General features: G+C 40.8%; 1 protein-coding gene across 3 annotated transcripts in view; it reads left to right on the forward strand.

Moving 5' to 3' along the window:
* Positions 1-24,645, forward strand: part of LOC117512327 (adenylate cyclase type 6-like) — a 167,421-nt gene that overhangs the window by 25,905 nt on the left and 116,871 nt on the right. The window contains exon 1 of one of the 3 annotated variants that reach the window (XM_034172347.1): positions 7,465-7,489. The exons of the other annotated variants lie outside the window; for them this stretch is intronic. The gene's annotated coding sequence lies outside the window, so the exon portion shown is untranslated. Of the gene's footprint in view, positions 1-7,464; positions 7,490-24,645 lie in introns of those variants that run through there. 3 annotated transcript variants of the gene reach the window in all.

Here is a 24,645-nt window from a genome sequence, read left to right on the forward strand (position 1 = left end):
AAATGTGGAGGTTTTAAGCTTGAAACAGGCTGATGACGCTGCCTGAGAGCGCTGCGCGACGTCTCGCACTGTGGGAAGTCCTTAAAGCGACAGTGTCACCTCAAAATCTCTCATCAGCCGTTAAAATTTTCACTGAAAACCAGCTTAATTTTACGAACCATGTCCACTTCGATGTGTCTCACAGGTTTAGAAAAAATTTTGATCAAACAAAGCGCCAGTCTCTCAGCAACTTCTCAGACAAAGGAATTCCGACGAGGGGCTGGACGACTCCTCCCACAAGGAGTGCTCACAGGCGAATGACGTCACCGACAGGCGTGGAAAAACTCACGCATGGGCACGAGGGTTCAAGCATGTCTGACGTAAAAACATATGAATGAAATCCATATAGTTTTTGAAAAAAATTAAAAGGACCTATACTTTATGGACAGCCCTCGTATAACAACAAATGACATGAAATAACAAAATACTAGCACGCTGCCTATGTGGATCCATGGGCTCTAGACTGGGTAGAGTTTATAAAATACAACTAGTAAGCTGACATTTTTCAAGGGTGGTAATAAATTATGCAAAGTTTCTATAATGAGTTGGAATGGTGCGTTAGTCCAGAATGATAAACCTCAGCAGTTTTTCGAGGAAGATCTCAGCCCTTTTATTTCCTGTTAATTACTTATATCATATTTAAGTTCAATTAACTTGAAAGTTCTGGCTCTTATAATAGATAAAAAACACTAGAAATCTTGAATTATTTATTTTATGTTATTCTGCTTCACTTTAAGAAATTTCAAACCAATTCTGAATGTGCAAGAGAAACAACTAGATCCAAGGGCTGTTTCATTTTGAAAAACCTGCCTGCAGTGTCATACATTTACTTTAAATCGAATATAAAACTACATAATCTTAGAAACACTTTGCTTTCATGGCATCATTTGTCACAACACCTTTCTGAGCACACTGCGCCACCTAAAATTAGCAGCTCGATGTACTGACTTCAGTGCTCATGCAGGTGCTGGGACACATTTTCAATACTTAGTGTGTCCCAAGACTCAGTGGCCAAATGTTTGAATGCAAACCATCCACTTTGTTTGTGGCTGGGTCTGAGGAAAATGTCACAGATCATGGGGGACAAACACCTGATGGCAGCTATAGTAGGCTGGCTATATTCTGCACACATGTACAATACATGTACATTGAAAATCTGTCCCTCTCAAAATAAGCCAAACAACCTGAAAACTAGCCAAATTGTCTTGTATTAAGCACCAAAAAACTGCAAGTGGGGTAAGAAAAATTTACATTGTTAGAATTCTCAAAATTAGCAAAATATCTAGGCACTGAATAATTAAAATGTGCCTTAAAACTAGACAGAATTCTTATTGTAAGATTAGCCTCTGTCTTAAAATAAGGAAAACAATCTTGTTCCTTTGCTTAGATGATTTGAAATCCATTGCCTTTCCTTGTTACTGGTTAAATACAGCTTGATATTAGCTGGAAAAACTTATAAAAAAGTTAGCTACATTTTCACAAAATAAGACATCTTTTTCTTATGAAAAAAAAATGCTTTATAAGATTATTTTTCTATTTAGACAAAGATTAAGTCAAAATTTTCTTTCTTACATATCAGTTTTTGCAGTGTAGTGAGACGGCTCTGATCGCTGTATTTTCATCTTTTTTCCTTCCTTTACTGCTCATTTTTGACATTAACTGAAAATCAAATAATGTATTTGCCCCCAGCAACTGAATCAGAGACTTCTTTCCTTTCACACATGTATCTTACCTCTTATGAAATGTGCAGAGCGTACATGCATGTTGTCCAGGATTTTCCCATCAAAAACTGTGTTGCAGTTGCGCTTTCCATAGACGTGGTTACCACAACAAAAAATTTTGTCTTGATGTTCCTATCTTGATAATTTAAATGCTTCTGCTTGCACTGACATATGTGGCTTTAGGGGGATTACATGCACTGTATTGCCATTGTTTAGTCCTAAGAATTCATAACCGTGATGACATGCAATATATCATACATGCATTCAGAAGGAACTGAGCAGATGCTGTTCTTTTATATGTAGCAGGATGACAAAATCCAAACTGCAGTCATCTAAAGAGGCATTGTTGACAGGCAGGTCAAGAATGGATTTAAGACTCAAAGGTACAGTCCGTGCTTTTGTTGTTGTATGCTGAGCCGGCATGAGAGGAAAAACCTGTTCCTTTGGCAGATTGTTATAGGGTCAACGAATGTAGGACTAGTGGAAACATACTGATCCCTCTGCTTAACACCAGTGAAAAAGACACCAATCACTGGATCGTCACAGGGATGAGCGGGCCATGCATAATGCATTTTGCCCAGAACATTGGGGTTACATATAGTCTACCTTAAGCTTCCAGCAATTATTTAAGATGCTTGCAAAGAATATATTAAAATTCCCACATTTAAAATGATTTTTTTTATTTCTTTTTCTAATTTAGTCAGTTTTCATCGTGGCTTCTCTTCATCAAATTGGTACAAGGTTGGTACAAACTAAAACTAAACTATGATTTTCTTTAAATTACTTTACTAGTACGGTTCAGTACATAAATGTTTTCACATGAATAAAGTTTAAGCTATCTGTCGATCAACACCTTTGAAAGCAAATAATAAATATGAGGTCAGACTTAGTCATTTAATTACACGACATGCTGTTGTATGGCGTAAACCAGTGGTTTTCAAACTGTGAGGTGTGACCCCCTGGGGGGGGGGGCACCAGAGTTCTTTGGGGGGTGCAAAAAATAACTCGAAACACTGTTAACTAACAGAAGAATGGGAAAAAAGGAAAAAGAAAACATTATGGTAAATGGACTGCATTTATATAACGCTTTTCCATCTGCATCAGACGCTCAAAACGCTTTACAATTATGCCTCACATTCACCCCGATGTCAGGGTGCTGCCATACAAGGCGTTCACTACACACCGGGAGGAATAGGGGATTAAAGGCCTTGCCTGAGGGCCCTTAGTGATTTTCCAGTCAGGCGGGGATTTGAATCCATGATCTTGTGGACTCAACCCCAACACCTTAACCACTAGACCATCACCTATAAGCTATAAGTTATAAGCTAACATGCCATGAGCAAAATGGATACATTTTTAGTGTGTAAATCTACCAGTGAAAAGACAGAGTTTGGGGCAACCAAAAAAGAAGAAATTAGAGGACGATCTTTGTTTGCTCCTCTCCACAGGGCATCCCCACATCAGCCGCCTGTGCACGTCAAACACCCAGACTCATTGCTCGCACTAAACAAGAGGTGAGACTAGATGAGAGACGAAATATGTATAAAAGTTGAATTAATATTATTTATGTTAAAATGTGTTAACATTTTAACACACATAAATGTTTAAATGTTAAAAACAATGTTTAAAATATGACAAAAGGTAAAAAAAAAAACATGTTAAAAATATTTGAAAAGGGTGTAAAATGTGTGAAACAATAGAAAGTTCTTTAAAAATATGTTTAAAATATTTACAAAGGCTGTAAAATGTGTAAATGCATAAACAGTTCCTTAAAAACACAGAAATATATTTAAAATCTGTTTAATGTGTAAAAGAATAAAAAGAAACACACAAAGATGTTGAAATTGTGTGTATGTGTGTCTATGGGGCGGTTAGGAAAATCTATATGAGCAGACCTGGATACCCGCAGAATTAAACACACTGTGAAACAGTGCAGAGAGAAAACTTTAGTACACACCACTAAACCTCCGAACACACCAGTGCAGAGAGAAAAGAAATGTTAAAGAAAGACTGCAACCCTCTGAGCATCTACAACAGTAAAAATGTTATAAAAAGAAAAGACTTGCTGCTAAAATAAATCATAGCATTAAACTTGATTAAAACATCAAGAAGAAACCATGGAACCACATAGAGTACTCACCTGTGGTAGAAGAATAAAATCTGCAGAAAAATGTCCAAATCCTCAATACAGAGGTGCTTCGTTCCTGAAAAGCGAATTCTACTCCAATTACATTTGTTCCACAAATCTGATTGTTAATTGTCTGAGATTTCCGAGCATAAAATAGAGCGTTGATGTGGCAAAATATTCGACCATTCCACATTTGATATGTTACTCCGCACCCTGTAACGCAGATGTCAATAATGGCGCTGTCAGCTGAGAGTGAGAGAAACTGGTGTAGCAACGACGATGCCAAAATGGGTGAATATAACCGATAAATACAATACTAACAGTGATTATTTGACAACTCTGGACCAGGAATCTAGCAACATTTCCCTAAAACTACGGTCTGCGTAACAGTTTTATTGAACTATATTATTATGTGGGTTTAGATGTAGCCTTCAGTGGTTACGCGATCTTTCGCTGAAAACATGGATCCAGGTTAAACTACTTACACAAAAATAAACCATGCAAAAGATGGAATTGAATTAAAATGGGAATAACCCCCTTGTGTCTGATGATTTGCAGACATTAATGCCAGATTTCACAGTTGCAAATTGAGTTTTAGCAGCGATGCGTTAGGAGATTTAGGGAATAAATCTCTGCATAAAAAGGTATAAAACCACATCACACACGTGGCTTCCTGAAGCCGCATCTGGTGGAATCAAGTGTGAGTTTGCATCTATAAATGGCTGGTCAAGAGTAAAGATAATATTATCTTTGGGTGTGATTTCAGCAGGCTGAGACCAGAAGCTGTTGTGCAAGCACTTAGCTTGTTTTAAATGCTTGGAATTGAGGTGATAATTAAGGCTTAAAAATCTCCAAAGTCCTTCCAGCAGATATTGTACAAAATGGTATTTCTGTCGACAGTTCTGTTTGCCTCTTTTAAATGTAAAGTTACCATTCACAGGGCCAAGTAGGGTCTTCTCCCTCATGTTTACCAAGCTGCTATCCGTGGAATAATGACCGGGTCAAAGGGCGTCGTGCAGCACGATGAAGGCCGGTCTCCCATTATCGATTTTTGCCTTCCCAATTCCAAAAATAAGGAAATCTTGCCCGACTCATCACAATAGCAATCAAAAGTTATGTGTTAAAGTGTCATACACAAATATAGGGGAAGCCGGGCACAGTGGATCAGAAATGTTGCTTTGTGGCAGCATAAACACATTATGCATAGGTTTAGTTCATTCTATTATGGATTTAATACAGCAAGTTATTGTTTTTAAGGCTGTGTTATTTATGTCTCCCCAAGTGTAATTTACAGGTGTTTAAAATCGTTTTTAAAATTTGTGATTCACTGTGCCTCGGACACTAATTCACAGGGCACAGTGAATCAACTTAGAATGTAATGAAAAAACACATGATTATAAATGTCTTCAAAATTATTAAATATACGCTGATAATCAGCATACCAGCTACGTAATGTGTGAGTGTCTTATATAGTGATATAAGTCCTTTAGAAATGTTTATAAATACAACTGTCATAATTTCTGTTCAAACGTGAAAACAGTTTATATACACAAATTATCGAAATAATTCATGGAAAAATAAACGTGTAAGCTTCAACAAGTAATATTTGTCATCAACATGATACTGGGACTTAGTAAATCATTTTCTAGACTGATTCACTGTGCCCCGATTCACTGTGTCCCCGGTGCATGTGACACACATGAGTCATGTTATAGCTGATAGTCTAGAGAAGACATAACACATGCTCATTAGTTGGACGGGGTAGTCTTCTAACTAATAACAATTTTTTGGTCCACCTTTCCTCTCTTGTGAGTAGCGTTGGGTATCGAGAACCGGTTCTTTTTGGGTATCGTTAAGAAACTATTCGATCCACTGACGTCAATAGCCTTTTTGCTTAACAATTCCATTATCAGTCCTTCAGAGCGCCTGTTGTTTTTGGGGGTGTTTGTCAGGAAAATGATCATGTCTCTACGTTGATTACAGCACGATCTGAAGGAAATCTGTACATCTTGAAGCCCTTGTTGTGTCTATTTGTGCATCCAAATGCACAACAACCCGGCGTTTTCAGCAAATAAATAAATAAAATAGCTGGATTTACATGCAGACAGATTAACATCTAACGGTATTTTGGCCCCAAGATGGCACCATGAGTCACGTGACTGTATTTTTTTTGTTGTTGTTGTTGTTTTTAGCTCGCCATGTCACTAGTCTCTGTATAAAGAGACTCTACTCAATGTTACCCCCCCCCCATAGGTAAAGCGCTCCTGACTCATTCCTTTATTGTATTACAACCTGAGGCAGCGATATAAACCAAGACATCTTCCACAACCAACAGTGGGAGGAATTCAGATTAGTGATAAGAGAACTATTACTCCTAAAACAAATCCAAGTGTAATGGAAATAATCTCTGAGCTAATAATAACTGCAAGGAAGTGGAAGTATGGAATATCAGCTCTCAGGTTTATCACAAATTGCCTCTCTGCAAATGTAAATACAGGGATTTCATGCTGAACTGCAATGGCAGACAGCCAAGAGATATACAGCATATTAGGCTTCCATTAACAGTGTTAAACATGTGTGGCATGCAAGCTCTTAGCCTTATGATGGCAGTTTTTTTTTTTTAACCCGGCTCTCTTTGAGCCAACTGCACAACATCTCAGCTGGTGACAGGAAGGTACCTGATGATCTGACAAAGTTCACACTCACATTAGCCAAATGTGTTACTATCCCAGTCACATCGATGCAGTTAAAATAGCAACAGCATATGTTCAATCAGCGTGAGAAGGCTGAAGCTGTAAATAGCAACCACGCACACTTTCATTGTTCAAATACAGAACATCTCCCTATTTTTGAATTGCACACCTTTGTGTCAAATAGCTAATCATTTTAATCACTTTGTCAAAGAAGATATGTACTGTCTTCCTCAATGTAAATAGTGGATGTGCATCGGGCACAGGGCCTCATCCAGATGGAAAAATTATGCAGTTGCATCCCACAACACCCTTAGGGTAAAGATCCACTTTTGAAGACATTTTTCATGTACAACTGTGCTATTACTAATAATAGTAATAGTTTTAACATCTAAAATGTTTCATCCTTATTACTCTGTGCCTGTTTTACTGCAATTTTGTAATAAGTGGAATTGATGAGCCATATAAAGTATGTTTCCTTAATTTTATTTTTTTGCATAACTAAAGTAGGATGTGAAGCACTATCTTTTTTTTTCAACAGTGTCTAAGCGAGGACATTGGGGCCTATCTCAATGGGCTGCAACAGCCTGCGAACGGCAATTGAGGATGTTTGCTGGGTGGCGCTCTCCCTCGCTTCCCTTGATCCACCTCGGCTCTGCTGTGGAGACACCGAGTGGAAAAAAAACTAAGTAAGAGCCAAGGGGACTTACAATGTTAATGCCAAATAAATCAAATCAAATTAAAGGACACGCACCCCCACTGGACAATGCTGTGTCACAGAGCAGAAGCTGTTCCAGCCCGTGAATGATTGCTGTGCACAGATCCGAGGACAAAAGGATCATATAAGCTGTGGATTGTACACTGGACATGGAAGATAGTACAATAGATCCTGCAGGGACATCATTCTGCAAGTCAGTGGGTGTTATTTTTATTATTTATTTTGTCATTATTGGAAACAGTGGGGGGATTTCTGCAGTCTCTTCACATGGATAGTAGGATAATAAGAGATGAACACTTTGTGTGCAAACATGTCATATTTGTTCAGTTGCGTGTGGCCACTCAGTAAGATATCATACCAACTGCGTCACTTGTTTGTGTGTTTGCGCGCTAATTTGCATCTCCAGCTGCTCTCCAACAGCCGCGCTCTGTGATATAGGGCCCTAACTGTGTCAGTTTGGGGTTCTAGCTTTAAAGTTAGGGTTTGTGAAGTCATAAATATGAAAATGATTAAGGCTTTTGGGGTTAGTAATCTTATCAAACAAACATGTATAGTCCACCCGGAAAGTATTCACAGTGCTTCACTTTTTCTACATTTTGTTATGTTACATCCTTATTCCACAATGGAGTAAATTATTTTTTCCTCCAAAATTCTATTCACAACACCCCATAATGACAACATGAAAAAAATTTTTGAATTTTTTGCAGATTTACTAAAAATAAAAAACTAAGAAATCACATTTACAGAAGTATAAACAGCCATTGCTCAATACCTTGTTGATACACCTTTGGCAGTGATAGAGCAGTGCAGTCTCATTTGAACCACTGCGTAATATTGCAAGATTTGACCACTTAAGGGGACAGCCTGCTCAAAGACAGCATCACTGTTAATGGAGATATGGTTATTGTTTTGTTTTTGGCTTTCTAAAGCAGCCGCAAAATGTGCAGTTTTTTGCGGTTCCCAGTGGAGAAGGGAAGGCAAGGCAAATAGGAGAGGTTGTGCCTGTAAGTGTTAGTCTAGTCACGTAGCCAGAGTAGCTGCGTTCTCTCGCCTGCACAACCGCCTAAACATGTTTGAGCTATGGGTCATAAACAAATGACAACATATGCCCACTTTTTGTTTGCTGTGTAATTTGACTAAAAACTCAAAGAGAGTGCCATGTTTCTGATGGGGAAAGATGTGGCTGTCCCCTTGAAGTACATTTTTTGTGTCATATACGTCACATTTTAACCCTTTAGCGCCTGCCCTCAAACAAGACCATGGTGCCCAATTAAATCTTCTTGAATATGATGCCACAAGCTTGGTGCAACTATCTTTGGGCAGTTTTGCCCATTCCTCTTTGCAGCACCTCTCAACCTCCATCAGGTTGAATGAGGAGCATCGGTGCACAGCCATTTTCATATCTCTCCAGAGATAGCTGGGCCAATCAAGGACATTTACAGAGTTGTCCTGAAGCCACTCCTTTGTTATCTTGGCTGTGTGCTTAGGGTCATTGTCCTGCTGAAAGATGAACTGTCGCCCCAGTCTGAGGTCAAGAGCACTCTGGATCAGGTTTTCATCCAGGATGTGTCTGTACATTGCTGCTTTCATCTTTCCCTCAATCCTGACTAATCTCCCAGTTCTTGCCACTGAAAAACATCCCCACAGCATGATGCTGCCACCACCATGCTTCACTGTAGGGATGGTGACTGGTTTCCTCCAAACATGATGCTTTTGGCATTCACACCAAAGAGTTCAATCTTCGTCTCATCAGACCAGAAAATTTTGTTTCTCATGGTTTGAGAGTCCTTCAGGCGCCTTTTGGCAAACTCCAGCTGGGCTGCCATGTGCCTTTTACTAAGGAGTGGCTTCCGTCTGGCCACTCTACCATACATGCTTGATTGGTGGATTACTGAGATGGTTGTGTTGTGAGTGTGCGTTTGCCTGCCCTGTCTGTGCTTTTTGTTATGGGTTTGTGTTCAGTCCTCTGTTTTGTTCTGTGTATATGGGTTATGGGTTTGTCTGCTGCCCGCACCCCATTGGTTGTCTGTGTGTGTCCTCCACTGTGTGTCAACTGTGTGGGTCGCTGGCGTGTATGTGCGTTCTGTCAGTTATGTCTGTGACTTCTGTGTGGGTGTTTGTAATCTGTTGTGTTCACTCCCCTGCCCGTGTCGGTCATTGATGTTTGTTATCCCTGTGGTGTGTCCCTTGTCTATGTCGGTAGTCTGCTAGTCTTGGTCCTCACATTTGAGTGCCATGTTCTTCACTAGTGTTTGATTTGTGTAGTTTCTGTTGTAGTTTTATTGCCTGTGTTTATTGTTAGTTTTCATGTTGGTTTTCATTTTCTTGCACTCACTCCTGAGTTCCACCTTTGTTTTGTACTTGATGTGTATTTTGGTCTTCTGTCTTTTGTTATTTTTCATTATTAGGATTTATGTTCCTGCTTATCTTCAGATGTCTGTTAGTTTTCAGTCTCCTTGTGTTCCTGTAATTATCACGGAACTTTGTGGTTCCTTTCCTCTGTGATTCCTTGCACCCGTTAATCAGTTTGTTCGCTTTTAAGCCTCACCCTTCCCCCTTCTGGTGGCTCGTTGTTTGACGTAATCTGTAAATGTAGAGATGATGATTCTATGGGCATCACACAGATTAAGGAGTGGTACAACCGGTTTAAAGACGTCCGCACAACGGTGGAGAGCGAGCCGCGCTCCGGTCGGCCATCAACACGCTGAAATGACCAGATCATTTCCAAAGTGAACGTTGTGGTGATGCGGGACCATCGTGTGACTATCTGAGAAATTGCGGAAGAGGTGGACATCAGCACTTTTTCGGTACATTCCACTGTGACAGAAGATTTGGCCATGAAAAGAGCGGCGGTGAAAATCATGCCGATGGTTTCGGCACGAAGCTGACGGCGGAGCAAAAGCGTCTCAGTCTCACAGGACATGCTGTGACATGCCCACCTCTTCCACAATTTCTCGGATAGTCACACGACTGAAAAGTCACTGAAAGCCGTCTCAATAATCTGAATGGTTTCCACCTGGCTGTCGCCCAGTTTCTGGCAAAATTTGATGCGGCGCCGCTCCAGTCATTCCGTCTTTTTCATTGGAATGAAAAAACGCCGAGCGCACGACACACACCTCACACAAAGGCTGCTTACCAGAAAATGATGCAGTTGAAAGGCGTGAAAAAGTTCACGCATGCGCACGAAGGTTCAAGTTTTGCTCATGCAAGCACATGTGATTCAAATCCATCAGGTTTTTGAAAAAAAATAAAAAGGTCCAATACTTTTCTAACAGACCTCGTAAAAGCAATGTGGTTTTAGTACAATCATAAAGGCCTGGTCACACAACGACAGGAGGACAGCTGAACAAAGGAGAAAAAGTCAGGAAAAGGTGGACGAATGATCCTGCACCTTTCCCATCACAGAAAAATCTGCGCACCAAGAGCACAGGAGTGTGAAAAAGAAGCATTCACGATTACGGGACTGAAAGTGGGGATAAAACCAAACCAAAACCAAAACCATGGATACAGCGCTGGATCCATGGCTCTGTCCACCCTCTCCGTTGCTGTCCCCACAGATAGTTCCCCATGGATCACACGAACACTGTGTGGTGGACGTGATGATGCTGTGCCAGGCTGTGTGGTGAGGGGTGATCGCTCCATGCCAGGCTCTGCCATTACGCAATGGCATCATGCCAGGCTGTGTGGCTGTGTGGCAATGTGATGGTGCCGTGTCAGGCTGTGTGGTGCGGGGTGATTGCTCTGTGCCAGGCTCTGCTATTACGTGAGGGTGCCATGCTAGGCTGTGTGGCACACGTGATGGCGCCATGCCAGGCTGTGCTGCGTGGGGTGATCGCTCCGTGTCAGGCTCTGCTATTATGTGATGGCGCCATGCCAGGCTGTGCGGCTGTGTGGCATGCATTACGCAATGACGCGGTACCAGGCTGTCTGGCGTGGGGCGATCGCTCAGCGCCAGGCTCTCCTATACTCCGGAGGACACGCACACGCAGCCACAAACAGCTTGGGAGGTGGACAAAGGCCACCCGCAACACTAACTTGATAGAATAGTAAATATTTATTCTTTAATTTCCAGGTATTTGCGGGCCGGTCCGAGTCAGCCAAAGGATCGGATACGGCCCGCGGGCCGTAAAATGCCCAGGTGTGCTACAGACAATTCCTTTGACTTCATGCTTGGTTTGTACACTGATGTGCACTGACAACTGTGTGACCTTATATGTAGACAGGTGTGTGTCTTTCCAAATCATGTCCACTCAGCTGAATTTACCCCAGTTGGACTCCAGCTAAGCTGTAGAAACATCTCAAGGATGATCAGTGGAAACAAGCTGCACCTGAGCTCAGTTTTGAGCTTCATGGCAAAGGTGTTATATGGCTGGGGGGGCCTGGCTGCCGGTTTGTTTGTCTTTTTGTTTTCCTCCCAGGTGGCGTGCATTTGGGACTGAGTGGCTGTGTTGCTGAGGCTGTCAGGACCTCACCCTGATCACCTGCGACTCGTCAGGACTCACAGCTGAGGTGCATCTGGATGGATTGGAGCATGTTGGCATTTAAGACTGGAGTGCACAGTGTGTATTTGCCAGAGACTCGACCTTGTGACCAGACGGGTGAGATCGTCGTCTCGGGAGCCATCTCATCAGCAGCGGATGCTGAGAAACGTCCAGGTTTGATGCACAGTCTGTGAAAGAGGAGGGGGTGAGGTCTCACGCTCGTCAGCACACTTCCTGAGGTACGTTAGATTTTGTGACTAACAGTTATACAGTCAGTAAATGTGGTGTCCCTCACACCTTATTGTATTGAGCTGTATGTTAGTCATGTATCAGCTTCCACTGCGGTGGAGTTTTGTGAACGGGATGTTCCATGCCTGCAGGTTGGGAAGCTGATCAGCAATCAAGCCAGGAAGTGTTTGCTGTTTGTACACCTTTAAGTGTTCTGTGTGTAGAGTGTGGACTCACATAATGGTTCCTTCTTTCACAGACTCGGTTGTTGCGGCCACCTGGGGGGTGTCGGCGGGGTCCTTGGGTCCGAAACAGCTTCTGGCTCCGGACCGTTAGCGCTGCTGGGAGCGCACCACGCCAGACCGCACCTTTTTGTATTATCACTGTTATGTATTAAATTCAGTTAGCCTTTGTACCGTGCTCTGCTTATTTCATACTGGGTCCTTCAAACGCTGGTCGGTTCTCCGAGCTGCGTCCGACACATAACAAAAGGCTGTGAATACTTATGTACATGTGATTTCTGAGGGTGTTTTGTTTTAGTTTTTTGTATTTAATAAATTTGCAAAAATCTTAAAAAACAAAAAACAAAACAGTCTTTTTCACATTGTCATTATGGGGTGTTGTGTGGAGAATTTTGTGGAAAAAAAATGAATTTCACCCATTTTGGAATATGGCTGTAACATAACAAAATATGGAAAAAGTGAAGCGCTGTGTATACTTTCCGGATGCACTATAGATTGTGATGCCAATTTGGGACTGTGTAAAGGCAAATAAAAATTGAAAATGTGCAAAAGAAAATATTTATACAACACCCATTAAGGAGTATAACTAAAGTATTAAATAGCTAAGTGCATTTAAATAAAATTAATATACTAAGCAGCTTTAAGCACACAGATGTGTCGAGATCGTGATAGATATCGAGTATTGGACGTACAATGTATCATTTTGAATTTTGAGAAGCAATATATAGGCCAAGGGCAATATATCCAAGGTGGTTCTGTGGTGTGGTGGATGTGGTGACACATGGCACCTGTTAATGCTTCCAGCCCAAAACAATTTTCCCTTTTGCATTACATTACCATCACTTGAAAGTATTGTTTTCAACTGTGGTTCTTCACATTCTGGATTGGCCTGTCAACACAAATGTCCACAGAATTGTTGAAATGTCAAAACAGGAATTTCTGGTTTATTTTCAGCAAATTATTAAGTTGGATTAAAGCAGCCGATCTGCTCTGTGTCAGCCTGATCCCATAAGATCTCAGAAGCTAAGCAGTGCGAGGCCTGGTTAGTACTTGGATGGGAGACCTCTTTGGAACACCAGCCAGGCTGTGTGTGTTTCTCCAGGTTGTTTCTCTACATTGCGTGAGGAAGGGCAATCAGAGTAAAACTTGTATCATATGCCAATATGGATCTGGCTGCATCACCTGTGGCGACCCCGAACAAAAACGGGAGCAGCTGAATGGACAAAAGCGACATTAAGTTGGGTCAAAGACATAGAAGCACAGCATCTCTGAGTAATTGAAGCCAAAGAACATTTCTCTCACAAAACATATTATAATTGGGAAGAAATGTCAGAATAGGTGTTTCTTGTCATTTTCATGTAAAACGTTTAAATAAAGCATAGAAACTTGTCTCACTAGGTAATTTAAGTGACCTCAGTGGTTACTGAGGAATGAATTGAAAAAGCATTCCATTTGGGTTTATCTAAACTTGTATTCTGTAAATAATTTCATGCCAAAGTACGGTGGCCCTAAGAGGCCAAATGCACTGCAAGAGGCCAAATTCACTGCAACTCAAGAGAACACCAGCAAATAGAAAAACTCTGCAAAAGCCATTTGGCCTCTTAGGGCCACCATACCAAAGGTTATATGGCCAATGGTTCCCAAGATGTGGCATAGCACACGCGGACAAAGGTTTGTACGTTATTTTACTCATTTAACCTGTATTTAACCAGGAGAAAATCCCATTGAGATTAACAACCTCTTTTCCAAGGGATTCCTGGCCAAGATAGGCAGCAGCAAATACACAGCGTTCACACAAGACTGCACGCTATACAATTTTCCTTTTTTAAAGACTGGGTCCGTTTAGACATTTTGGTATGTGAGTTATGCAATCCAGTACAGTTACCATTTCTCTTATACCTTCAATAAGTCAAATGGTAAATCCCTTAGCCTAGGATCGTGTGTCATACATCACACTGATAAAGTGAGGTACTTGAGGCAAATTTTGATCCTTCGTTGTCCTTTGACCTCCACATTAGAGATATTACTAGGACTGTTTTCTTCCACCTGCAAGATATAGCGAAGATTTGTCCCATCCTGTCTATGGCTGATGCTGAAAACCAGATTCATGCTTTTGTTTCTTCTAGACTGGAGTCCTGCAATGTTCTATTTTCTGGTTTACCGCAGTCCAGCATTAGGGGTCTCCAACTGGTTCAAAATGCTGCTGCCAGACTTTTGACAGGAAGCAGAATGTTTGACCACATTACACCCATTTTGGCGTCTCTTCACTGGCTTCCTGTCCCAGTGAGATCAGATTTTAAGATTCTGTTACTAACCTATAAAATTATTTACAGACTAGCACCTCCCTACTTAGCTGACCTACTTAAACCCTACGTACCAGCCTGGACTGTGGAATGATCTCCCTGCATCAATAAAACAGTCAGATTCTGTGGAGACTTTCAAGTCCAGACTTAAGATGCACTTATTTTCCCTTTTGTATGGCTAACATACTGGTATAGTATGTTACTATGCTTTTTACCCTTTTAAATTAATTTTATTAGTAAACAGAGTGGGTCAAAGCCTTAACTTTATCTAAAGTCTGTCTTTTTGTGAAGCTATGGCTAGTGGCCGGCGATCACCTTAGTATTTCTTCTGTTTTTCTTGTTGCATAATGCTGACAAATTATACCTTATTTGTAGTCTTTCTGCTGCCTGATTCTATTTTTTTCTTTCTGTCCAAGCTACGGCTCCATCCAGAAGTGGCGGTGCGTGTCTTCTTCTGCAGTGGTCATGAAATAGACAGGATCTGTGGACCCAACTAGAGTGCCTTAATTGATAGAGTGGCGACATGACGAGTTGAAACAAACCAGTCAAGTGACTCATGGTGCCATATGGGGTTCAAAATAGCGTTCACTGTTAATCTGTCTGCATGCAAATCCAGCTGTTTTATTTATTTATTTGATGAAAATGCCGGGTTGTTGTGAATATGGATGCACAAATAGTCACAGCAAGGGCTTCAAGATGTACAGATTCCCTTCAGATCTGAACAGAAGAAAAATTTGGGAAAATAAAGTCAACCGTGTGAGATGGAAGCGACTTCATTTTTGCTCACATCGGATAAACTGTACCGTCCGATCGCAATGTATTTCCATTAAAAGCCCTGAGCACATTGGGCCGGAGTCATTTCCATGATTTAAAGCCCGACCATTTATTTTTTTCACACCGCGCCCAGACTCGGACCCGCAGCTTGACATGCAACTGTTAAATCAGACACAGCAAAAGGCTGTGATTTGACACTTTTCTGCTTTCACTCTTTCATATTTTAATAGTTTTTTGCAGTGATTACAAATGGCTCAGAAAAGTCCACACATTTACAACACAAAGTCGGTAAAAGAGGAAACTGTACAGCTTACCTTTGATTTGGAGGTGATGATTACAGAAAGGAAAGCTTGTTGAGGGTCAAATTAGTTCATAATAAAGCATAATCCAGTGATGGAGAACTTTAAAAACTGTCACGCACATCATTGCATGAATTACAGAGCTGCAGAAGCATAAATCAGGCTTGAAATTAATTAAATAAATCATCATAAATTGTAAACTTATGTAAATTTGATAGCTTAACTATTGTTATATTTATTTTGATAGCACCTGTACCTGGATGTGTTTCTGTATGTGGTTAAATGATAAAGAAAAATGTTGAATATGTTAAAAACATGAAAGGTTTATTCAGTAGTTCAGCATAGTTGGAACCAAGATGGCGCAATGTTCTGTGTTGACACCACTCAATGAAGGCACTCTAGGCACAACCCCACCCCCCCCCCCCCCCCCCCCCCCCCCCTTCCACCTAGCCTCCCATCCTGGACACCAGCATGGACTCCCAAAATTTCCTGTATATTTGTATTGTCAAGTGGGTCAGTAGCATGGCCCAAGCAGAGGGTCACCCCTTTGAGTTTGGTCTGCTTGAGGTTTCTTCCTCAATATTATCAGAGGGAGTTTTTCTTTACCACTGTTGCCTGTGTGCTTGCTCTAGGGCAGTGCATCGCAATTATTTTCTGTTACGCCCTCCTAGGAAGAAGAAAACATTTTGCGCCCCCCGTCCCACTCACCGCCATGACTATAAATAGTATCACTTGTCCATTAAATTGTTACAAGTACACCTGTGCATAACATTGTATCCTTATTAACATTAAAGAAAACAAAAAAGAAAGAACTTTAGATCAACTTACAGCAAAGAATAACTTTATTAACATTGTTTTTTTAGTTTGTAACAGAAAAAAGTTGCATCACTTTGCTTGAAATTAAAAAATAAATAAATCCTTAAACTGTAAACATTTTTTGACTGACTGCCATTTGATACTGAAAAACAAAATTAAATAAAATCAATAAATAATAATAAATTCAAATTGATCAGAACACTTACTCGGGAGCACAATATATAAAACACTTTAACAGACAAAACAAAAATGAATAAAACAATTTGTGCTGACTTTTTATGATTATTTTTTGGTGATTTTTATTTTATTTTTTATTAGTTTTTATTTTTGCAGCACTTGCGTCATCCACCATGACAGAGCCCATGTCTATTGCTGCTCAGTTCCTCTGCTATGGTACTATGATGCTAACGGTGCTCACTGGTTTACTGAAGCAGCATTCATAAAGCGGGATGATTGCTGGCAATATTCGGCACGTTTTTGCTGAAAAAAACTCGGGATGATTGCTGGCAATATTCGGCACGTTTTTGCTGAAAAAAACTCAAGCTGCTTATCTGCGTGATTGGGGTGTAATGTCTTTAAGTGATGCCTTAATTTATTTGGCCTCATGCTGTTTGCTGCCAACATTTTAAGACACTGATTTTTCCTTGTCTCCCACTGTAGTGTGAAAAAAAAAATCTACATAGAGCTGCATCCATTATGCTAGAATCCTCAATACTCCCTGTGCACACTCTTGACAATGAGACTGCCACTTACTGTAGTGGATGTGCAATTACACTTTTTTGTAGTACGGGAAAAAAGCATGTTCCCCGCGGCCACACGTGCCCCCCAACCACTATTTGAGATGGACTGCCCTAGAGGTTAGTAAGGTTAGACTTTACTTGTGTGAAGCGCCTTGAGGCAGCTTTGGTGTGATTTGGCGCTATATGAAAAATTAAATAAATTGAATTGATCCCACTGGAGTGTGCAGAAAGCTGAAAAAGCTGCTTCATTTGTTCATTGAAAGTTTTGCAACCAAACTACATTTTGGTTGTTATTCAGTATTTCTGAATCACATTTCAAAGAGGCTTTGTTCTGGTATGTACTAAAGTCTTCATGTGCTGGGCAGGCAGAGATTAAGAGGGCATTTTAAATAACAAGACGTACTGTAGCAGTTATACGCTGAAACACAACACTCCAGCTTTTATTCTCTTGAAACTCTGCAGATGTATCAGGCTTCACAAGTAGGCTGAGGAAGCAACAGTGTTATACACAAAAGTTTAGTCATCGCTCCACCTCAAGTGAGCAGCTAATGGAAAACAAAAGTTTTTCTAAAACAGCTGCTGTTTAAACTATAACCTGTTGTTCTTGTCCCAGTATTGATCTGTCTGCTGTGTAGCTAAAGTCAATATTGGGAGTGAAGACAGAACAGGAAGGGGCAGTGGCTAAAGCTAGCTGGAGTGAAGGTTGAACTACGTTTATAACTGGTGCTAGCTAGTATCTCATCTGGTGTAGTTTTAATGGGTCCCTGTTCATTCTGTTCTTCTGGGATGAGAGAAGGTTTTATCAAAACATGCTTATGTTACTATGTTGCACGTTAGACCAAAGACATCCATACTACTTTTTCTTTTCTTTTTTTTTAGTTATTGCCAATGCTACAGTTATTGTGTCAAAATGAAATAGTGGCCTTGTGTTAATTGTACACTGTATGTAAAAGGAATTAAAGGTAATAATGTGCATTTGTATTGTAGACACCGCACAGGTCAAAGTGGTTGAAGGCTGAATAGCCCTGACTGGTTGGTTGGGCTCATTAACCAAATCTTGTGTTCTTACAGCTTTGCTGTAATTGCAGCTGTGCCTCTTCAGCTCAGAGGGTGTGAGGGTTTAAGAAGTGGAAAGGTTAGTCAGGCCACAGCTGAGAGGAGAATCTTCAGTCCAATCCTGACCACTTTCCCCACGTGTCCCACACACTGATCCCAAATCAGTGATGAGCCTGGGCCACTGATACACAGTGGTCATTGTAATTGCATGTTTACTCACTCACTCACGTTTACATGCTGTTAATATTTGGGTTAAGGTCAATATTCCGGTTTTGGAATCATTAGGAATAACCCCTTTACATGCTTAAGCAGACAGAGTTACTCTTGTATACATGGTCATTGGTATAATTTGGAATATCCCCATCTAAATAGCAACGCACGTCTTCCACCGGTGCTTGATTTGGTCTGACGTAGGGATGGGTATTGATAAGATTTTATCGATATCGATGCCATTATCGATTCTGCTTATCGATCCTATTCCTTATCGATTCCCTTATCGATACCGCTTGTGAATTTTGTACTAAAAGTAGGCTTTACAGGTTTTCTATGTATTTCATTGAGTCTTAAAGTAAATAAATATGAAATTGGTCACTGTATCCTTGATCTCTGGACATAAATAAAAATGAACAAAACGGTGTTTCGCTTTGAATTTATTAATTCCGACTGGATTCTATCGTTCTAACTTGACTCGTCAGAGAGCCGCGCAGCGTTTGGAGCTGTGTGAACAGAACGGAGGACAATTCTCGTTTCTTTCTCGCAACAAGTAAGGAGTCCCAGTTAGTAACTTTAATCCGCACAAAAGTGACTCACGATTGACATATTCAGGGATGAAAGTGGTGAAAAACAAAAAAAGCTGAAACACAAAATTACCCCCCAACACCACCTGCACGAAAATGTTTCAATTCTAGAAGCTCTGAAATGCAATCTGGGGCTATTCCAGATGATAAACTGCAGTGAGTGCAGCATCCATTTAGTGAGGAAAAACCCAACTTTCCTTATTCAGATTCATTCCAGTAGTATTCTGCTCTTACTAGGATGCAGCAGTTTTCTAGCTTGGCAGATAGTTCTGGGGAAATCACTGAAGAAATTAACAAACTGAAAATATGGTTTGACCGAAACAAACTGTTATTAAACTTAAATAAGACAGGGATGAAATGGAGGTGTGAGAGTCACTAGGTGTTCACAGGAAACATTTATTTCTGTATCTATTTATTTATGTATGTTCATTGTTAGTTGCTTTTATATTTTCTGTTGTGTTTCTGTTCAGGTTCTTTTTGTCTCTTTCTCTAAAATTGTATATAATAAGTATATATTGTATATAATAATCATTAGATTATTAATATATAAACAAAAATAAATTTAAGAAATATTACAATTTGAAAACAAATGCACCCGAACGTGAGGACAGCTGCAACTGCTTAATGCTAACTTTTAACATTGAAAATGCCATAGACATGCTAATGCATTAGCATCGCTCCCGTTTTTAAGTTATAAAATACATCTATCAACTGTTTCAGAAGACCTTAACAGGTCGGTTTAACATAGAAAAGGTAAATAATACTCACAGATGTATGCTCTTTAGGGTTTTAGCGGGGGAAAATTAAGCGAAAGAAAGAATAAACGAAGCAATAGCTCGAAGCATTGTTTCAATCTGCGAACCACTGCTTCAATTGGTTCAAGGTTCAAAGCAAAGCCATGCTGCAGAAAAGTTGATTACAGATGTAGAGAAATTATCATTTTCCTGACAAACACCCCCCAAAACAACGGCCACTCTGAAGGACTGATAACAGAATCGTTAAGCACAAAGCTTATTGATGTCGGTGGATCGAATCATTTCTTAACGATACCTGAAAGGAACCGGTTCACGATACCCATCCTTAGTCTGGCGTTTGTGCAAATCCTGCTTCGTGTAACTTTTCGGCCACCTTCTTGTAAATGTCGCTATCTTGGTACTTTCTACCGTCATTAAAAGACATTATATTCATGTCTTTCACGATACTAATGAAGTACTCGGTTTCCTCCTCGCTCCAAAAGTGTGGTGCTGTGCTGCCACGTCTGGATTTCCCCATGCTTGTTTACCTCTGCTTCTGTTGTGTCCGGTGGGTTGCGCGCGCTGCATACAAGTAGTTGCCGTACTCAAAAGACCAAGATTCCTTGCGGATAGGACATGCGCAGAACACAAAATAATGTTCCTTTCTATGGGGATATTCCGATGCAACTTTATATGACCTGATATTCGGGTTAGAAAAGGAGTAACCCAGGGGTCATATTCGGGTTTTTAAAAACCGGAATATGAGCATATTCGGGTTTTTGCGGGTGTTAACATGGCCTTGCTCAACCGGGTTATTCCTAATATTCTGGTTATGAAAGGGTTATTGGCTGCATGTAAACGTAGTCACACATTTTCAAGCACTTACTGCAATTAAGGGTGGGGGGGTATCCCTGCAGACATAGGGTGTGAGGTGGGGTACACCCTGAACAGGATGCCAGTCTATCGCAAGGCCACATATAGACAGACTAACACATTCACACTCCCACACACACCTATGGACAATTTAAAGTTTCCAATTCACCTAACCAGCATGTCTTTGGATGTGGGAGGAAGCCGGAGCACCCGGGGAACCCTCACAGACACAAGGAGGACATAGAAACTCCACACAGAAAGGCCACAGGTGGGAATCAATCCCATGACCTTTTTGCTGTGAAGCAACAGTGTTAACCAGTAAGCCACCGTGCTATAATAATAATCATCAATAAATCAATAAGTCAGCCAACTTTTTTCATATAGCACTTAACACAGCCCAAAGGGTGACCAAAGTGGTTTCCAATATAACTAAAAACAGACAACACAGGGGCAATATACAATAACAAAATAAAATCAAGGATAATAAATACATACAATATACAAACAATACATAAAACCAGAATAAAATATCACAGCACTACTAAGTGTTAAAAGCCAGTTTTCAAAGTCTTAGGTTAGTTTTAAAAAGACACAGATCAGTGGTGATGCATAGATCGGGGGGAGCTTGTTCTAAAGTCTGGGCCCAGCAACTGAGAAAGGCCAGTCTCCCCAATGTTTCAGGTTTGATCTGGGGACCTAAATATTTGCTCATTTTGAAATATATGCCTGCAACACATTTCAAAAAAGCTGGGACAGTGGTATGTTTAACACTGTGTTACATCACCTTTCCTTCTAACAACACTCAATAAGCATTTGGGAACTGAGGACACTAACTGTGAGTGTCATGATTGGGTATAAAAGGAGCATCCCCAAAAGGCTCAGCCATTCACAAGCAAAGATAGGGTGAGGATCACCACTGCGTGAAAAAAATAGTCCAACAGTTTAAGAACAATGTTTCTTAACATTCAATTGCAAGGAATTTAGAGACTCCATCATCTACAGTCCATAATATAATCAGAAGATTCAGAGAATCTGGAGAACTTTCTACACGTAAGCGGCAAGGCCGAAAACCAACATTAAATGCCCGTGACCTTCGATCCCTCAGGCGGCACTGCATTAAAAACCAACATCATTGTGTAAAGGATCTTACCGTGTGGGCTCAGGAACACTTCAGAAAAAACATTGTCAGTTAACACAGTTCGTTGCTACATCAACAAGTGCAAGTTAAAACTCTACCATGCAAAGCGAAAGCCATACATCAACAACATCCAGAAATGCTGCCACCTTCTCTGGGCCTGAGCTCATTTGAAATGGACAAACGCAAAGTGGAAAAGTGAGCTGTGGTCTGATGAGTAAATATTTCAAATTGTTTTTGGAAATCATGGACGTCGTGTCCTCCGGACAAAAGAGGAAAAAGACCATCCAGATTGTTTATAGCACAAAATACGACAACGTAGACCCTGGACTGTTGAACAACTGAAGATGTACATCAAGCAAGAATGGGAAAGAATTCCACCTACAAAGCTTCAACAATTTGTGTCCTTAGTTCTCAAACGCTTATTGAGTGTTGTTAGAAGGAAAGGTGATGTAACACCGTGGTAAACATACCACTGTCCCAGCTTTTTTGAAACATGTTGCAGGCATCCGTTTCAAAATGAGCAAATATTTGCACAAAAACAATAAAGTTTATCACTTTGAACATTAAATATCTTGTCTTTGTGGTGTATTCAATTGAAAATTGGTTGAAGAGGATTTGGAAATCATTGTATTCTGTTTTTATTTACATTTTACACAACGTCCCAATTTCATTGGAATTGGGGTTGTAAAAACAAATTTTAAAATCAATTCAAATTAAAATCAATCAATAATGATAATAATTTTAATTGTAAGGGCCCCTTCACACATAACACAAAAGACACAGAAACGGGAAGAAAATCCAAAAACCAAAAACGTTCCACCTGCTGTCGGGAGGGACGCACAGTCGGACAGGCGTGCATGATACTGCAGTGACAGTTTCGTACACGCTCGTGTTTGTGCGCATGAACACAGTGCGAGGACATGGAAAGTGGCGCACATAGCAGCGAAGCAAAAAATGAATAAAACACCACAATTTATAATACTTGTGTAATAATACTAGCCTCCGCCTAGACGTACACCAGGAAATAATGAAATGACGAGGATTGCTGTTCTCCCTTTGATGTTTTACATGAATTACCTGATGCACTCGTCTCATGAAGAGCTGGGCTCTCATGTCATGAACACACCAGCTGGCATGGCGTGTCCAGTGCGCAGTGATCCACTGCAAATGTGATATGTGTTTTTTAATTATTACAATGTGGGGAAATCCCGCAGTGACACACGCCTCGCGGGGGCGTCCCATGGGGTGATTTCCTGCGTGGCACAATATTCACCAGCGTTGCAGTGCGATGATGCTGCGGTCAGCTGAAGCAATATGTTTTTTAATTTATTTCCACCTAAGGACAGCATGTCGACATCCGCGCCTCACAGTACAGTTATGTGAGGTCGTATCGTACAAGCCACTACAGGTGTTCCCCAGCTGTGACTTGCAAGCACAGATATCTGAACAGCTGCAGGTCACATTGGGACATGCCCACCTGTGCCAGAGGACCTCGGCGGCTCACAGAAAAAGAGGGTCACTCACTGTACCTTCATTCTGTGATTTTTATTCTGTATATGTATTATTATGTTTGTCCTGCATCTGTCTGATGTCTGTTTGTAATGTAACAACTTGCGTGCACTGAGCCGTCATTTCCAGCTGTCATTGAGTTGCTGGCTGATAATCAACTGAGAGGTGCTTTGCCATGCTGTGTGCGCTCGGACGTGGCTGGCCGGTCTCCATGTGATCATGTCTGTACACACATATAAGCATTTCATGCAACTGTACCCCCCGCAAAAGACACACATGCCACATGTGTTGCGGAGGGGGCAGGGGGAGCGCAACACATGCACACACATGCGATACACATGCAGGTCACATGTGTTGAGGGAAGAGCTGAAACTCTGGCACGCCACGTGTGTTGCTTGGCTATGCCACAATCATGGGGCACTTTGACAATTTTCACAGACAGCTCAAATGTGGTCAGCTACTCTCTACTCTCGTACCAGGAGCGCAAATAGCCCTGGCTTTTCTAAGTGTCCAGCGAGCGGTGTTAGATGTTCATGTGTTACACCTGGAATTTGGCCGACACCTGCCGAGTGGAGGATCGAATGAGCACTTGCAGGGCATTCACTGTCTTTCGGATGCTGATGTGCGCGAATGGCTGTGGCGACAGGTGTACAAGGTCTTAGCGGCGGCTCAGATTTTTCACGAATGGCATGCAATTCCTCCTTTGTGCACTAGTCAGCTTCAATCATGTTATGTGTGAAGGGGCCCTAAAGAATTGTCAAACCAAAAATAAAAAAATTCAAAATACAAAATGTTGTTCAATTCACAGTTAGACATTAAAAAATTGCCACAAGTATTTGAAAACGTTTATGGCTCCTGTCAGTTGTCTCAGTGTCAAGTTGAGTAAATGAAGCAGGAGATGGGAGGAAAAACTCACCAAACATTTTACGAGATTGCTGCATCTCCCTCTCTGGCCATATCCACATTTAATGATGAACATAAATGGGGCCGTAAACTGTTGTTGAACAGTATGGAAAATCATAAATACATAAAATGCTGACTACAATTCTTTATTCATCCACACTACAACAGGAAGCAACACTCAAACATTCTAAGGTACTTTTTGATGGAGTTAGGAGTTGTTTCTGCAAAAAAGTTTCCATGAGAATTAACTAAAAGTTTTAACAAACAGCACAGTAAATCACAATTATTTATAATTCTCCTAGGAGGCCTCACTCTCTAGTTCCTGCAGAGTTAAGTCCTCCCCTGACTGCAACATTTTTCTTTCTGACGTCTGTGCATTTTTTGGAGGGCAAACAATTTCAACAGTATCATGCTGTTTTAAAGTTTATTGTGTGTGTCTGTATATATCACTTTTTA

This window comes from Thalassophryne amazonica, chromosome 6, assembly GCF_902500255.1.
Source record: "Thalassophryne amazonica chromosome 6, fThaAma1.1, whole genome shotgun sequence".
NCBI classification, from domain to species: Eukaryota; Metazoa; Chordata; class Actinopteri; order Batrachoidiformes; family Batrachoididae; genus Thalassophryne; species Thalassophryne amazonica.